The following is a 19712-nucleotide window of genomic DNA, read 5'->3' as shown; positions in this document are numbered from 1 at the left end:
GTGAACGCATCACGTGATCTGCCGCGTGGGCTCCGAGCATCACGGATGAAAACCGAAGTGAAGAAATAAACGGTAAAAGTTGACGCAGTGACTTTAGCCGTCGGTCAAGACAAGGAGAGCTACGACGTCCTTCTTTCAGAAAATGTCAGCCTTGACAAGCGGGGCGCTGCTTTAAACCAGAAGGTAAGACACCGTAAAATATCTCGCCGCGAAGGTTCATATTTTTTGGAGAAAATAGGCCTTCTTTGACCCAAATTGTTTGCATAAACTGACAGAATCTTCTCGAACTGAAAGTAAAAATATGAAACTCGTTCTCGTTTTCAAGTTTGTTTTGCTCTGGCCATAACATTAGGGACACCTGCACAATCTTACTATCCAAAATCCTGTCTTTGTACTAAAGAACAATTTGTAGCTATATATTTTTATATTTAATGCATGTCTTCTCTCTATTTTATTCTGGTATTATCTATATGATTTCCTTTTGATTTCTAGACATAACAAACGTGATAATGAATGGACACAGATGGATCATTTTATTGCTGGACACAATGAATGCAAATGATAACTTATTTTAGTTTTGTTTAGAATATGAAAGGAGCAATAATGCCATTTCAAATGTACTCTAGTGCAGTTTTTTATTAATGCAAACAACTGTACAAGCACAATAATAGTACATACACCAACTTAATTTTTACTTTTACTTAAATATGAAATCAGGATTCATGTAGCAGATTGGAAATATATATATTATACTGGCGTGACAAGTGAGCATTTACATTTTCCCTTGTCATAATTGTGTCACCAAAAAGCCATTTAAAGTGCCTGGAATTTAATTGTACCCCATTTAAATAAAACTAAATATTTAATTAGTGTACTATTATTTAGGTTAAGGCATTCATCTTGAATTAGGTGCCTGTACATTTTTCCATTTACACTTTTTTCCTCACTAATTTCAGAACATTTAAATTAAACTGCTCTTAAAAAAAATGTGCATCATCTACAATCCTTATGTGAGAGAAAAACACGTACTGTGTATCCTTTTTTCTGTGCATTCTAACTAGTAAAACCCAGACATACTGGCATTGACTCCGGGCCGCAGATGTGCCAGGAACATATGCAACTTTATGTTGTGATTATGTAATATTTGTTATTTTGCGCTAAAAAGTTTTTGTCACGACTTGGACTATGGCGTGGTTTGTTTTCCCATGGTGCAAATGATTTGGACCGGACATGGCGTAAAGGTAAATACATATTTATTTTGAACACTCAAAAAAGGAATAAACAAAAGGCGCGCACAAGGGCGGAAGTACAAAACTTGGCTATAAAAAACAAAAACTCGCACAAAGGCAGAACTATGGAAAAAAACAAAAGACACTAACTGTGGCATTAATCAACAAAACTTACTTGCGATGACGTGAACAGGGCAGCATGGACTATGAACATGAAACAGAGTGTCAGGAGTGTGTCAAGAGTGATGTCGCCAGGCTGACTGCCTGGCAACTACAGGCTTAAATAGTGATGACATGATTAGTGAAAACAGGTGCGTGACTCAAAATGTGAAAACGTGAGACAGGTGCGTGACATGACGATGTGAACCAGGTGAAACTAATGGTTACTATGGTGACAAAGGGAGTGAAGACAAGAACTAAAATGTGTCCAAAAACCAAGCAAAACATAACTAAACAAAACATGATCACAGACATGACAGTTTTGAATTAAAAAAAAAATAAAAAATTCCAATTGATTAGTTTTAGTACAAAACATGCATCAAATTGAATTGAAATTTGATTAATGATTAATTTAAAATAATTTTAAAAATGTTTTACAAAAATTACAACTACCGTATTTTTCGGACTATAAGTCACAGTTTTTTTCATAGTTTGGCCGGGGGTGCGACTTATACTCAGGAGCGACTTATGTGTGAAATTATTAACACATTACCGTAAAATATCAAATAATATTATTTAGCTCATTCACGTAAGAGACTAGACGTATAAGATTTCATGGGATTTAGCGATTAGGAGTGACAGATTGTTTGGTAAACGTATAGCATGTTCTATATGTTATAGTTATTTGAATGACTCTTACCATAATATGTTACGTTAACATACCAGGCACGTTCTCAGTTGGTTATTTATGCCTCATATAACGTACACTTATTCAGCCTGTTGTTCACTATTCTTTATTTATTTTAAATTGCCTTTCAAATGTCTATCCTTGGTGTTGGGTTGGGTTTTATCAAATACATTTCCCCAAAAATTGCGACCTATACTCCAGTGCGACTTATATATGTTTTTTTCCTTCTTTATTATGTATTTTCGGCCGGTGCGACTTATACTACGGAGCGACTTATACTCCGAAAAATACGGTATTTAGAATTTTCCCCCACCTAAATAAACTTTGTGTAAGTACCGTAAATATATACAAATAATACATGAGAATAATATATCTATATGTAGGAGTGCCCGGATCAGATATTGATATCGGACATTGGTCGATATCAGCAAAAAAGCAAATATCGGATGATATCGGCTTGCATCTAAAATCTCCGATTCAAGCACTGTGATACAAGCAGTCCTGCAGCATGTTTACTTGTACACACATGGCCAGCCAATTAAAATCCAAACGTCCTCCAATGAGCAAACAAGGTAAGTCTGTTTTTGTATTTTAATCAAATCACTTACAAAAGGTAAATATGGCAGGCTAATAGGAGCGAGCAGCTATAAAATAATAAAGCACACATTTGCACACAAATACATGATAAGTTTCCTTACTTGAACAATGTTACAGTATAAAACTTGACATTTGTCAATATGAACGAGTATCAAATAACTATCGTTGCATATATTCAAAGTCTACAAGCCAGAAGAGTATTAGAACGTATCCAGTAACAAACATGGCCAAAACACAAGTTAACAATCCACTTCAAAAGCATAAATATGCAAATCTACTAGGGCTGGGCGATATGAACCAAAACTGATATCCCGGTATTTATAGGTCAAATGGCGATATACGATGTATATCGGTATCTTACGCAAAACGTGCAAAGTGCTTAAAGGGGAACTGCACTTTTTTGAAATGTTGCCGATCGTTCATAATCCTTATAAGAGACAAGAAGACAAAAGGTTGTTTTTTGTTCGCTTTCTAACATATAAAAATGGTATTGTTCTTGGTGGCTAGCAATGCAGCTAATGGGAGCAATCGATTCTATCACTAAATCACTTTAAAAATACATTAAAAAACCATCAACAATACTTCATTTACGTTCCGTAACCTGTATAATAAACATACAGTGTTATTGTAGGAGTGAACACTGAAGTACTCTTTTTTTCTATCGTAGTAGCACATCGACGTACTACGTTATTAGCGAACTACGGCAAGAGATAAGCTAGCCTCTACGTCAGCACGAAACACGTTTGAGTTTGTAATGCACAACACATTGCGATAGGACACCGATATGTACTGACTGAAAAACATGAACAACCATATTACAGTATCTGTAAAGTATTATTTCATGTTTTGTTGTCTGTAATGATACGCGCATGACGTTCTGCGTGTATCATGATCAATATAAAGGTTGACTCACTCGATGGACAGTTGTCTGTTTGGTCCAGCTGGTCAGGGACGTTTTTTCTGGTTAATTATGGGTAAGCACTCCATTTCTGTCTAAATAGCTTGGCTTCAAGTTCCACATTTTGCAGTTTCGATTCACTTTCACCTCACTCTCTGCTCCAACGTCTCACTCTTCCTTCGTGCTGGCTTCTAGAAGCAGTAGTTCATCCACCATGAATTCAAATTCAAAAATATAAAGTTGTAAATCCTCATTTGTCCAAAAATAGTCATGTTCGTTGTTTGTTACCGAGTCTGCCATGATTAGAACACACTCGTGTGTTTGTATCCGGAAGGGGTTGTTGCCAGAAGTCAGACGTGCGCTGCTATGGAAACGGAAATTAATGCGCCAAAAAATTAGTTCTGAATTAGTTAATGATTAAAATGACCAAAATACTGTAAATATTGAACATATTACATATTGTTATGAACGTGTCTGTTACTACATTATATATATTGCAGTGTGTATATAAAACTTTGATGGAGAGTTTTGAAGTTGTTTTAGAGGGCTTTGAAGGCTACAAAGCTCATTCAGGTGTTACAAAAATTAAAATCCATCCACTTTCTACCGCTTGTCCCTTTCGGGGTCACGGGGGTTGCTGGAGCCTATCTCAGCTGCATTCGGGCGGAAGGCGGCGTACACCCTGGACGAGTCGCCACCTCATCACAGGGCCAACACAGACAGACATGTCTTTGGAGGTGGGAGGAAGCCAGAGTACCCGGAGGGAACCCACGCAGTCATGGGGAGAACAAAAATGATTATTAAAATGTTGTTTGTTTAAAAAAAAAGAAAGAAAGGCAAATTACTAAAAAAAAAAAAAAATAGCAGCAATGAAAACAAACAACAAAACACAAAATGTAACTTCCTCTCAAAGAAAATAATTTTGTGATGATATTTAAAAAGATGCACACTGGTATACTACTTGGCAGTTTTAGCACTCTAATAGACTCAATGTGCAGAATTATATATTTGATTATTTCTTAAAATGTTGGCTATTTATTATATTGTATGTTTAATCTGATGATACCTCCGCATTGGTGCCTGTCTGTCTGTGTGTGTGTGTGCGTGTGTGTGTGCGTGTGCGTGTGCGTGTGCGTGTGCGTGTGCGTGTGCGTGTGCGTGTGTGTGTGTGTGTGTGTGTGTGTGTTTGTTTGTGGTTCGCATTTGTTATCGTGCCCGGGAAAAAACGAGTGATGACGTCACGACTATTGTTGACAAATATAATTGTCGGCGACAAATATAACTGTATCCATTTGTCAACAACGTCGACTAATCTTTGCAGCCCTATCGTATCGGAAGTGAAATAGTCATATCGGGACATCACTGCATGTAAAAATATTAATAAGTTGAAAAACTTTAAGCCAAGATAGAAATTGTACACGCCGACCTGGTGTGTAAACACCTGAACTATTCAACAAAATGCAGGAGAACAATTACCGTATTTTCCAGACCATAGGGCGCACCGGACTATAAGGCGCACTGCCGATGAATGGTCTATTTAAAAAAAAAAGTTTTTTCATATGTAAGGCGTATTATAGGGCGCATCAAAGGAGTCATATTATCATTATTTTTTTCATTTTCAACATTTTGATAGATTTTTGAGTGCCGTGTGTAATGTTCTATATTTTCAATGAAACATATAAAATGTTGGTGTTGTTTACTTGAGTCATATTGCCATCATAGTGCAGTCTACACATATCTCTTATGTTTGACTGCTATCTACTGGTCATACTTATCATTACACCATGTACCAAATAAAATTGCTTCAAGGTCGGTAAGCAAAACCAGAATTATTCCGTACATTAGGCGCACCGGGCTATAAGGCGCACTGTCAAGTTTTGAGAATAAAAAAGGATTTTAAGTGCGCCTTATAGTCCGGAAAATACGGTAAGTGAATCCAAATGCTGCTAAGTTACCTTTGACTCATTTTCCTGTCCAATTGATTGGCACAAACATGTCTGGGCAATTTTTATACAAAATGCCTCGCAAACAAACGGCTCACAACTGTGAGTCAGTTCTCATCGTTTATATGTAAGAGCTGTTCAAAAGATTTGACTCGTTGATGAATGTCACATCTCTAGTGCTTAACTCTAATGCTGGAAGACACAATTATCCCATCAGTAAGCATCCCAGTGAGAGTGGACAATAAACGTTTTGTTAAGTTTAGGGCTATAATGATTAATCTATTTAGTCGATTAGAAAAATGTTTTAATTTATATTCTGTTTCAATTAATCCATTCATCCATCAATTTACTACCGTTTGTCTCTTTTGGGGTTGTTTAATGAATAAACCAATAAAAATGTAGTAAATTCAGACTGCATGGAAGGCCCTGGACTTTTCACATTAATAACAATGCGGACATACTGTAGTTTCCGCACGAGCACATGAGAGGGGTGGTGTGTGGGTGCCATGATCTGTGTGGCGGCGAATAGCGAACACTTTTTTTTAATGCCCATGTGATAAAAGTGCAATTTCAATGTTAAAAAAATAATGAAGGTTGTGGCTAGCAAAGAAATCTTGATTTATTTCAACTATTTTGTTCAACATACGCATTGAGGCTATACAGTGTGTTTTATCCAATTCATCGATCAATCAAACAAACTAATCGATGTTTATGCGATTACTAAAATAATTGATTGCTGCAGCTCTGGTTATGTTCTTATTTTGTATTTCTTGTTTGGCACTTAGCACTAGTGCTACATAGGGATGTAACGATAAGCGATAATTATTGAAACTTCTGACGGTTAGTATTTCCCTTTTAAATTAAAGTTACCGAAAAATGACTGAAACTGCATTTTAATAAACTCATGGACCGACTGGTGCAAGCTCGCTAACTTAAATGCTAACATGAAAACAAGAGGAATTAACGTCTTTCCCCATTATTAAATTGATTGATTGATTGAGACTTTTATTAGTAGATTGCACAGTACAGTACATATTCCGTACAATTGGTAACACCCGAATAAGTTTTTCAACTTGTTTAAGTCGGGGTCCACGTTAATCAATTCATGGTATACATATATACTATTAGCATAATACAGTCATCACACAAGTTAATCATCAGAGTATATACATTGAATTATTTACATTATTTACAATCCAGGGGGTGGGATGTGGAGGGGGTTGGGGCAGGGGGGTTAGGTTTGGTTGATATTAGCACTTAAGTCATCAACAATAATATCATCTGAAAAATGGACATTGAAACAGTGTAGGTCTGACTTCGAAGGATATGTACAGCGAGCAGTGAACATAGTGAGCTCAGAAAGCATAAGAACAAGTATATACATTTGATTATTTACATTTGATTAATTACAATCCGGGGAGGTGGGATGTGGTGGGGGGAGGGTGTTAGTTTAGGGTTGACATGCCCCAATCTATACTTATATATACTTATATAAACACATCGCTGTCTGAGCAACTAAACTATTCAATTGTGCACATTAAACCTAAAAGCTTTGCTATCTTAGAACAGAGAGATTGTTCCATAAGTACTATGAGACAGAGGTGGTAGAGGTAGGTAGCCACAACGCTCGGCAGAATTAACAAATAACGATGTATTTTATTTGTTACGCACTTTTCATTTAAATACATCTTAAAGTGCAACAGTACAAACCAATATTTGAAACAATGAGAGCTTAACCATTAAAACAGTTATAATACTAAGACTAAAACACAACAACACAACATAAGAAACACAAAACATACAAAATAGTGGGTTTTCTAACAGTGAAAACCAAAATAAGAACATGGTCAAAAGATTTCAATGTGTGTATATGTATATTTTGACCACATTCAACAATACCGCGATAATAATAACCGTGATAATTGTGGTCACGATAACCTTGATATGAAATTTTCATATCGTTACATCTCTACCTGCATTAATTGACGCCTTGTGCTTGCAGTTTTTTCCACTATTTAGAACGCACAGAAAAGGGAAAAACATGTGTTCTTGTCACCCATAAGGATTGTGCATGATGGGCAAAATTCCCCCAATTAGTACCATTTTCCTTCAAGCTCATGCAAGTTTACTAAGGTTCTGGGATAAAATCAGAAAAAGTCAACCTCTAAAGCTACTTTTCATGAAATGCAACCCCCTCTTTACGGTGACAGTTCAAGTAAACCAATGCTGCAGCATTGTATGCAGGCAATGATACTGGTGCCATTTCAGGTGCCACGGGACAAAGGGCAATACTACACCTCACATTTCTCTCACGTTTCTCCCTGTAAAACGGTGTAAATGACCTCCCCCCCAAAAACTTGATTGAGTAATGTGAAGACCTTTCAAAAGGTCTACTAGACCTTAAACACTATCATACTTTAATGCCCGGTTTTACTGGCGCAGTTCCACCCTTGACCCTTTGAAGTATACTTGAGCAATATTCTGTATAGTTGCTCAGAGTAATACCACTATTACTTGAGAGTAAAATGACTCATGTCAAAGTAAAACAAGATACTTGGTCAGAGAATGGTTATGGGTATGGTCGCTATGACGTCATTGAGTAATTTGCATAATTTGCTGTTATGATTTTCTTTAAAAAGGCAAAAAAATGTATACATACATTAAAAAACAAATATGTTATTATTCATTAATATTAACATATATTTATAGTTTTTCCATATTTTCAATTGTTGTTGCTTTTTGTACTTTGTTGAGATTTTTTAAAGTGTTTAGAGACTTTTAATGACTTTTTAAATAAAAACAACTAGCAACAAATCTAGCATGATCTTCTGGTGTTATAAAATGTACTTGTGTTTAGAGACTTTTTACTTCTGTCCCTCGATGTCCCAGACATAGGCTACCTGCAGTGAGCATGGCGTCACACTTGCTTGGCGCTTCTACTCCAGTTGTACTATCCCTGGCCTGTTAATATTTGCACATTTTGTAGATGGTTGTCCGCAGGTATATCTGCGATATTTTAAAGTTACGTCCACATCACAGACATTCTGACAACACTCCAGATAACAGTGTGCGTTTTGTTTACATCTGGTTTCGGCAGCGCGGCTTTCGGTAATCAAAGTATTTTTTTGGTGGTCTAGTTTTCGGTACATCAATTCCTACTGTAACAACTAGCTGGTGTTAATGTTTTATGTTCCTGTGTTTTGGATTTTATGTTATTTTTTCCCATGTTTGCAAACACACCGCCTGTGCCTGATAGGTGATTGGCGGAGAATAGGGAAGTGTTGTTATGTGTCGGGGAAAGCGCGGACTCACGACGGAGAAGAAAGGGTTTTCACATGAGGTAAAAACTCTTGGAAATGGGCCGTTTGATATCATAAGATTGGTAATAAAAGTAAAAAATTGTAATGACTTTTGAGGGGTACTTTATATTACATTAATTTGTTTTCAAGTTAAAAAAAATGTATTTTCAAGGTGTTGCGGTAACGAAAATGGCATGGTGGTGCACCACATTAATTTACATTAAAGGGAAACCCTGAATACTCCAGCGCTCTTATTTTGGTTTCTGTTTCTTGTCTCTGTCCTAAGCGCTTCCTCCCTCACCTGTCTCTGATTGGCACTTTAGACACATCTGTTACCTGTTGCCAATCAGGTTTCTTTATAAACCTTACCAAATCCTGACTATATATATATATATATATATATATATATATATGTATATATATATATATATATATATACCGTATTTTTCAGACTATAAGTCAACGTTTTTTTCATAGTTTGGCCGTGGGTACGACGTATACTCCGGAGCGACTTATGTGTGAAATTATTAACACATTATCGTAAAATATCAAATAATATTATTTATCTCATTCGCGTGAGCGACGAAGAAAATGTCCGCAATCGTCACACACACGTCAGCAAACGTCACTCACACGCCAACCAATAAGAATTCGGCGGGGGCGGGTCATGGCAGAAGTGCATTGTGGGTCATGGAATGCTAACTGCTATATGCTATATGCTACTTCTGGAGCTATTAAAATGGATCACATCAAACATTGGCGGTAACTTCTAAAAACTGAGAAGGTCTGAACTAAAATGGCACCGAAAAGGAAATCATATACTGCAGATTACAAGCCGGACATAGTGAAATATGCAGCAGAAAACGGCGATCGAGCAGCAGAAAGAAAGGGAGCGGCGCATACTAGGAGCGACAATGAGGAAGAAGATTTCATCGGATTTAGCGATCAGGAGTGACAGATTGTTTGGTAAACGTATAGCATGTTCTATATGTTATAGTTATTTGAATGTATATATGTTTTTTTCCGTCTTTATTGTGCATTTTCGGCCGGTGCGACGTATACTCCGGAGCGACTTATAGTCAGAAAAATACGGTGTATATATATATATATATATATATATATATATATATATATATATATATATATATATATATATATATATATATATATATATATATACTGTATAGCATCGGTTTATTTTAGCAACACTAATATAAATATAAATATATATACATATATATATATACATGTCTTACATATATGTGTATATATGTGTGTATATATATATATATATATATATATATATATATATATATATATATATATGTATATATATATGTATATATATATATATATATGTATGTATGTATGTATGTATGTATATGCAAAATACGATAAGGGTATCGCAACTGGCTCACCTTTACAGGTACTCGCCCCTGCACCATCTGTGAGCCTGTGGCCTCGCTCTCTTCATCTCTCCTTCCATCAAGGCACCGGCGGGACTCTGCATGGCAGGGACGTCCTCCTCCCTGAGCCAATACTAAGCTTGACCGCATATATATATATATATATATATATATATATATATATATATATATATATATATATATATATATACTTTGGTTACAGCCCCCTCAATGGATAAGATTCATTGTGGATCTTTAGGTTAATCGAGTGCAGACACATAAACCAGTTATTGCGCCAAACTAGAACTCACTTGACTTTTTTGTTTGTTTGTTTAAAACATCACAAGAGCCAGGGTTGTCCGTGATAAGAGTCATGCACTTGTTACGTTACTTATGTAACTGGAGACGAGTGTAGACGTAGAAACATGGACCGGGTGTCAGACGAGATTAGCAATCAGTAGACAGTTTATCTTTAAAACAATGCGAGAGTCACTGCTGCCCACCAAATATTTACTGGCAAGAAACGTAATGTCAACACCACGAACCGTCTACGTGCTGTGCCATCCGTCAATATTCTAGCATCCCGATGAATGGCGGCTCAGACAGTTTCCCAGCTTGTCTTTCTTTATTTCACGAAATGCAACGTTCTCGTGCAACGGGCTCAATCTCCGTGTCCCGTTCTCTTTTTCTGCACCATTCAAATGACCTTTCACTCCACAACACATGTCACTTCCCATCTTTGTCCCGGAAGCCCTGCCGCCCAGTCAAGCCATTGGCTAGAAACTTTAGACGTCTGTGGCGACACTGACTTGAGTTGACTCATGCAAAAGACATCTATTTGACATTGGTTTGCCTTTTTACTTTATAAAACATCTTTGGGGGTATATGTTGTTTTAAAAATGTGAAAATACTGGAAGCATGTCACATTTAAAGAATCGTTTTTTTTTTATATTTGAAGATGAATGGTCCTACGGGTGTTCTCGTTAATCAGGTTATTGTTATTCTCATGGCATTCAACTGATCAGTAGTCTTAGAAGACGTTTGGCCTCCCATCCGAGTAGTTTTCTACAGTTCATGTGTACTGACTAAGCTTGGGCGGATCCAGTTTCAGCGCTTGGTGCCAAGGTCCTACTAGTTATCCTCTAACTGAAGCGTATGCACAGGAAGGAATGCTTTTGTTCCTTTGTGGTATAAAAAATAATGTATCCATCAACAAATGTTAACCATACATCCATCTATCCATTTTCTACCGCTTATCCCTTTCGGGGTCACGGGGGGTGCTGGAATCTATCTCAGCTACAATCGGGCGGAAGGTGGAGTACACCCTGGACAAGTCGCCACCTCATCATAGGCATACAATTTAATTATTCATGGACTGTATCGAATTTTAATGAAACATTCATACACTAAATCAAATTGTTCATACACTAAATCAAATCAAATCGCATCGAATCGTTCTGTTTTATAAATTTACTGTCTATCTGTGTTGGCCCTGTGATGAGGTGGCGACTTGTCCAGGGTGTACCCCGCCTTCCGCCCGATTATAGCTGAGATAGGCTCCAGCGCCCCCCGCGACCCCGAAGGGAATAAGCGGTAGAAAATGGATGGATGAATCGCGTTGTAACGCATGTATCGCGATGCGAATCGAATCGTCCATCACAGAGATTTACATCCCTAATATACAGGTAAAAGCCAGTAAATTAGAATATTTTGAAAAACTTGATTTATTTCAGTAATTGCATTCAAAAGGTGTAACTTGTACATTATATTTATTCATTGCACACAGACTGATGCATTCAAATGTTTATTTCATTTAATTTTGATGATTTGAAGTGGCAACAAATGAAAATCCAAAATTCCGTGTGTCACAAAATTAGAATATTACTTAAGGCTAATACAAAAAAGGGATTTTTAGAAATGTTGGCCAACTGAAAAGTATGAAAATGAAAAATATGAGCATGTACAATACTCAATACTTGGTTGGAGCTCCTTTTGCCTCAATTACTGCGTTAATGCGGCGTGGCATGGACCGACACCAGCAGATGACATGGCACCCCAAACCATCACTGATGGTGGAAACTTTACACTAGACTTCAGGCAACGTGGATCCTGTGCCTCTCCTGTCTTCCTCCAGACTCTGGGACCTCGATTTCCAAAGGAAATGCAAAATTTGCATGGTTGGGTGATGGTTTGGGGTGCCATGTCATCTGCTGGTGTCGGTCCACTCTGTTTCCTGAGATCCAGGGTCAACGCAGCCGTCTACCAGCAAGTTTTAGAGCACTTCATGCTTCCTGCTGCTGACCTGCTCTATGGAGATGGAGATTTCAAGTTCCAACAGGACTTGGCGCCTGCACACAGCGCAAAATCTACCCGTGCCTGGTTTACGGACCATGGTATTTCTGTTCTAAATTGGCCCGCCAACTCCCCTGACCTTAGCCCCATAGAAAATCTGTGGGGTATTGTGAAAAGGAAGATGCAGAATGCCAGACCCAAAAACGCAGAAGAGTTGAAGGCCACTATCAGAGCAACCTGGGCTCTCATAACACCTGAGCAGTGCCAGAAACTTATCGACTCCATGCCACGCCGCATTAACGCAGTAATTGAGGCAAAAGGAGCTCCAACCAAGTATTGAGTATTGTACATGCTCATATTTTTCATTTTCATACTTTTCAGTTGGCCAACATTTCTAAAAATCCCTTTTTTGTATTAGCCTTAAGTAATATTCTAATTTTGTGACACACGGAATTTTGGATTTTCATTTGTTGCCACTTCAAATCATCAAAATTAAATGAAATAAACATTTGAATGCATCAGTCTGTGTGCAATGAATAAATATAATGTACAAGTTACACCTTTTGAATGCAATTACTGAAATAAATCAAGTTTTTCAAAATATTCTAATTTACTGGCTTTTACCTGTACGGTATATGTATATACTATTGACTTTGTTTTGCTCAAACAATTGTATGTAATAAAAAAGATTAAAGAACTAGTTTAAATATATGTGTTAATATTGTGACACTGTCAATAGCACTTACCTTAAATAAATAGAAAATTTACAGTTAATGATTGTGGCTGATCTCAATCATGATTGTATCGGAATCTTAAAACCCTGACTTACCTTTTCCTGTACATTATTCTGTTTAATATCAATGAACTCCCACTTTTTATGGTAGTCCATTGTTTTAGATTACAGAGGAAATGGATTTGGAGACTTTTTATTGACATTTGTTTATCTTATTTATTTATTTCAGTTCTATTACACAGCAGTCTTAATAAACTGTAACTATGTTTTTTTTATTATTAGTATTTACTAGTTTCTCTTTGATTGCAATAAATGAGTGCGAGGGAGTCATTACTTGTGGTTGTCTGTTTTGTTTTCATTGATTCCACGCGTCTATTATGTGTTCAAGCCTGCTGACTACCTCTGCTCACATTTTGTTGTTATAAACGAGACAGATGCCTGTACTTCAGGCACTGAAATATAAGGACTTGAACCTTCACCTTTCAGACTGAAATGTTACTTGGTGATGCTTTAACTATCGGTTGACATCTGTGTATGTTCTCGTCAGGAAATATGTTAACTTAGACTGGGTAATAAGTATTGTCCACTGTGAGTCACATTGGAAAAACTGCCAAGCGTGGATTAGCGATTGCCTCTAAGGTCAAACAGTTGTATGTCATATTTTCTGTTTATCATGTCTGTATGTTGTTGGATGGGTAAAGTAATCGAAAAACGTGTTGATTCTTTGGAATTGATTGTCGACCAATTGGGACTTAAAGCAATTTAGGCAAAATGGAGAGGCATTATTGTCTCTTGCATTCATTACCCCATATCTGTGGTCCCTTTCAAGGTTTCTCATGGTTCCCATTGGGTTGAGTTGTTTCTTGCCTGGATGTGGGATAAGATCCGAAGATGTCGTTGCAGTATGTGAAGCCCTTTGAAGCATTTGTGATTAATGACTATATAAAAATAAACTTTGATTGATTGATTGAAATAAGTTTTTGAGCTTAGCAAAACAGTACGGTAAGAAAACCATGTAGCCTGGTTCCCAACTAACTCTAATCAACCGAAATTAAATATGACTGGATTTCGTCTCTGTCAACATTTTCGTCTCGTTATAATTCGTTGACTAAATCGTCAAATAATTTCGTCATTGTTTTAGTCAACGTGTTTTTGTTTTCAATCGTTAGCTTCCTAATTTTGTCAAGGGAAAATAGGTCGTTGACGATAACGAAGACGAAAATATTTAGTCAACAACATTTATATTGGAGGTTAGAAGGTGCCTTGGTTTGCATGTGTGCTCCACTTCAACTGCAAGAACTTCCACAGGAATCCAATGCAAAGAAAATAAAAGTTTATTCCACTTAAAATTAATCTAAATAACCAAAACCACTACGGTAAGAAAACCGTTTAGCTCGGTTCCCAAATAACTAATCAACCATAAGATTTGCATACTAGGTGCTTAAAGGAGAACTGCCCTTTTTTGGAATGTTGCCTATCATTTACAATTATGTAAGACAAGCACACATATGTTTTTCTATTTTTTATGCATTCTAACTGGTAAATAAATAAATGTGATCAAAAGTCTGCTTTCAATGGGGACTATGGGAGTCTCTCTATTCTGCCTATATAGCACTTATAAAATATCTAAACACCTCCATTTAGGTTTTATATACACGTAAGTATATATGTAATGTAGTAACAGGCACATTTATAATAACATGTACTATTTACGTATGTTGCTCATTTTAAGCATAAGGCGGTGAATTTATTTATAAAACTCATCACAACCTTTGTTTTTCCCTTCGACAATGTCCCTTATTATTACTCATCGCAGACTTCATTAGAGACAACAAACATAATACATATCCTTATTGTACATTGTCTAAGATGCCGACTGTTATAAAAAAAACAGTTAAAAAAAATATAACAGTTTTTTTTTTATTTAATTGGGACAAATTGTCAAGCGTTGACCGGTCCGCGGTTACAAAAAGGTTGGGGACCACTGATATAAAGGGTCTTTCTCCAACATAAAATATGACTCTACAGTAGAGATGTGCAATATAGACTATATATGATACAAATTATATACATTTGGCCGACAATAGAGTTTTTGATACTATCGTTATGTAGTGATAATGAATTGTGTCGCTGTGTCCTGCAAATTTGGCAAGTGAATGAACGCGTCCTCAATGCAACGTTGCTTCCCCACTAGCGAGTGAAGGGAGGCAAACTTTTTCTCCCAGGTGTATTTGTTAAATCTCTAATAAAGTTCACAAAGTCATTGTAAATTTTCAGATTCACTATCTTAGATTTATTTTACGGTGTGATTATTTGAAGCAAAGAAATACAATTCCCTCATCGTCACAATTATGGAAAGACAGACATCCTGCTTCATCTGACTCCTCGCAAAATGTCTGTCTTCTACTTCTTCCCGAGGACTGATATTATTTTCCAAAAGGGGGTTGGGTTGTCTTTGTCCCATCTGACTGCGTTTTCCACAGTAATTGCCCCTTCGCTGGCTTATCTTGATGATTTTTGCCGCTCGCAAATACCTCTCACTCAGGGCTATATTGTGTGTCTTTATATATGTGTTACTTTAGAACTAACCATTTGCAGTAATACCTAATGATATACTATAAGAATTATATAATAGTTAGCATGCAGAAATATGATGGTAAGATAAATATACTAATTTTATTAGGTGTATGTGTATGCTAGCAATATATGTAATTACCATAACAAATATTCAGATCCTTTATGAGCTAGCGACTAATGCCCCTCCACAGAGCAAGTCCACTTCGAAGTCAGCAATCCTCGCCTCCATGTCAGCAAATAAACTAAGTTTGCTACAAGTATCATCATTGGAGGACGAGGAATATAGCTAAACATGCTACACTACACACTGTAGGAAGATATGCTAACTGCTAACCACAAGCGAGAGCCTTTGAATGTAAACAAAGATGGGAGGATCGATACAAATATTGACAGTAATAGTATCAGTAGAAGGGCGATACTACAGTTGTTAGATTGATATTTTTATTTGTCAAAAAAACATATGTTGTTTTTGTTTTTGTTTTCAAAATCAGGAAATAGGACCCTGGACACAGAAGGACTTTAATGGCAAAAAACAAAATATTTAAATCAGAGCCAATTGTAAATCTTTATTATATTGTTTGAAAAAGTATCACGATATATTACCCAGGGCTGTACGCTTAACTTTTTTGCTAGGAGCATTTTTAGCAGCACAGAAAAAATTAGAAACAAAATATGATATTTCATAAACAATACCATTTTATTATTAACACTTCAAACACTGTACACAGTAATACACGTGCGCGCATACATATGAAAAAAGCACTGCTATCGTGAGGCATAATGCAACCCATAAATAAACATCCCTGTCCCACAGCTTTTTGTTGTCTAAGTCATACTACGTCAGGCCTTACACACACGTACTAAGCTACACATACAGGGACATGACATGACTGACATCACATCACATTACTGATCATAAAGCTACTTATAGTATATACATGCCAGAATAACTACTAATGTTGATAGGTTTTCAATGGAGTTATACCCCGGACCCACAAATGGTGTTTTGAGTGGGTCCTGGGAAAATCAGTGGGCCACCAGTAAAATGGGCGATTTGCAACCTTTACGCAGATGCCTAGAGGTCGCTAACTTTCCCAAGAATTTTAGGCATTATATGCCGCCCACTTACGGTTTTTAGCACGTAATCACGTAATAAAGATAAGTAATATAAGCCAACTGGTGGCGTTCTTTTTATATTTTTTGTTTGAAACATTTTACAGAGCAAGTCGCAAACACCCGAGCTCTTTTAAAATTATGTATTTCTTTCTAGTTCTTATGTTCCTATTTCTCTAAAAATGTTGTATTGAATTCCTTTGGTGGTGGTACGGTTTGATATGGTTATAATAACGGTTGTATTAATTCATGTTGAAAATGTATCTGAAATACAACAAAGCTGTCACAAGGGCATGACATACACAATTCAAATACAATAGCATTTCGTGACAACATACTGTAGATAACAACTTAATAAATTAGTAAAATTTAAATCAGGGGACTCCGAACTTTTTGACTCGGGGGGCCGCTTGGGTTAAAACAATTTGGCCGGGGGCCGGGCTGCATATATATATATATATATATATATATATATACATATATATATATATATATATATATATATATATATATATATATATATATATATATATATATATATATATATATATATATGTGCATACCTTCCAACTACTCCGGTTTTCCCGTAATTAGTACGGTTTTCATCAACCTATTCCGGGTTACGGTTGCAGTGATAAAAAATACGTTTTTTCATTCATTAAAAAAAAAAAAAGTTTTTAAGTTTTATTCACGAAATCGCGTAACAACAATGACAATCGACACTGCTTCCCGTAACTTCCTATCGAGCCATTCCGAATGCCATGCGCGAGGCTATTTATAGCACCGCTGCCAAGCACGAGGCACCAGTTGTCATTGTTTCCAAACGAGCGAACGATCATGGAATCAGCCGGAGAAAAATCGCAAACGAGTCTTAAACCGAAAAAAAAAACTGCAGTCATTCCGTGAAGAATATTCAAAAGCCTATCCGGGAATAATTATCCGTTCCAAAAAGGGTGAAAACTACGCAAATTGCACCTTGTGCAGACAAGATTTTTCGATCGGACACGGAGGAATTAGCGATGTAAAAGACCACGTTGGGACAAAAAAACACAAGTCTAATGCCGTTGCTAGCGATACAAGTGGAAAACTTTCAACGTAAATTTGGATTTTAGCCACAAAAAGGTAATGACACCAATGTTATCTATTGGAATTGTTTAGTACTGTTATACTGTTAAAAGTGTTTATACTATTTATGCTTTCAAGTCCAAGTTGAAGAAATCTTGTTAAATGTTGACAGCATAACTACCAAAATACAGAAGTATGTCCTTAATATTTTTGCAGTGCTATTTCTGTTGAAAAGTTAAAATGATTACATTAGAGATGTGATGTGCCATTTTTCAAGTGTCTGATGGCTTAAATTAATTTTCATTAATTTTTCATATTTTGAATTCTTTTGAAAGGCTTACAAAAAAACTACATTTGAATTGTAATTCCATGCTATTGACAGGACTATTAATTTTAATGAAGTTAGCTTACCATGTTTACAGTATGATAATTGTGATAGAAATGTGAATTTTAGGCACAGAATATTTTTTACAATTGAACAAGGCAGTAGATTATACAAGCTTGGACAGAAAGTTAATAATGACACCAATTTTTTTTTTAATGGAATTGTTTAGTACTGTTTTACCATTTGTTTACTGTAAAAAGTGTTTATACTGTTTATACTTTCAATTAACAAATTGAAGTCTTGTGAAAGGTTGACAGGATAACTGGCATTAACTGTCAAAATAATTTCAAACTATTGAAGTTAGCTTACAGAATAAACATGTCAATCAACCCATATGATTTTTGCTGTAATATTTTTGTTTTGAAAAGTCACTGTGACTGATAGAAAAGTGATGGTTTTAGCAACATTTTAACCTGTCTGAATGCTAATAATCATTTTGCGTCGGGGGGCGAAGCCTGAACCCCCCACCAGGACTTTGTCCTGGACCTACCGGGGCCTGCGGCCCCTGGACCCTGGCTACTAGGTTTTTCTGATTTCAAAAGTTGGCAGGTATGTATGTGTGTGTGTGTGTGTGTGTGTGTGTGTGTACGTATGTATGTATGTATATATATATATATGTATTGGTTTCGCGACAAAAGGCGTGGAACAAATGACTGCACACTGCAAAGTTTGTTTAAAAAAGGCAGCAGCACAACAAACTTATTTCTGAATCTGAAACCAAAGCCTCCAGTCAAGTGGGGCAAATGCAACTCTACAAGGCAGACAAGACGGCAGCAACACACAAACTCCCGCTAAAAAGCAGCTTACTGTGGTGGAATCATTTACACAAGCTACAATGTAGGATGAGAATAAAATACAGTGGAAAGCGATCACTAAAGCAGTCGCTCTGCAGACTGTCAAGATGTGTGAATGAAAAAGCTTGTCTTAATCCACTTACTAAAACTATTATATAGTCTTCTCAGTTTTTTACTTGATTATTTATTTGCATACAATGTATAATACTACATTTTTATTTACAGAAGTATTTTATTCAAGAAAGAAGTTTTGAGTTTGCACTGTATTATTCTCAAAGTTTATATTAGTTTTTATTAACATGAGTATTGTATTCAAGACATAAGTATTGCTTCCCACAGGAAGGTCTTAATTTAGTTCTTTCAAAATGATTCCATAAAAAGTACAATTTATATTTGGTCTAAAAAGAACAACATTATTAAAATTATAATTTTACAATGAGTAAGATGTAGTGTTTGCACTGTCATTTCAAACTACTAGATTTTGATAAAAATAAACAAAAAATTGTCGGGGGTAAAAATCAGCAAAAATCGTAA

General features: G+C 36.2%; 1 protein-coding gene across 3 annotated transcripts in view; it reads left to right on the top strand.

Moving 5' to 3' along the window:
• The window catches only part of slc8a2a (solute carrier family 8 member 2a), a 98126-nt gene continuing 78414 nt past the window's right edge, over window positions 1–19712 (top strand). For all 3 annotated transcript variants that reach the window (XM_061963257.2, XM_061963255.2, XM_061963254.2), the window contains exon 1: window positions 1–183. The gene's annotated coding sequence lies outside the window, so the exon portion shown is untranslated. The remainder of the gene's footprint in view (window positions 184–19712) is intronic.

Source organism: Nerophis lumbriciformis, linkage group LG09 (assembly GCF_033978685.3).
Source record: "Nerophis lumbriciformis linkage group LG09, RoL_Nlum_v2.1, whole genome shotgun sequence".
NCBI classification, from domain to species: Eukaryota; Metazoa; Chordata; class Actinopteri; order Syngnathiformes; family Syngnathidae; genus Nerophis; species Nerophis lumbriciformis.
Note: the sequence above shows the minus strand (reverse complement) of the source record. Positions and strands in the feature narration are given on the sequence as shown.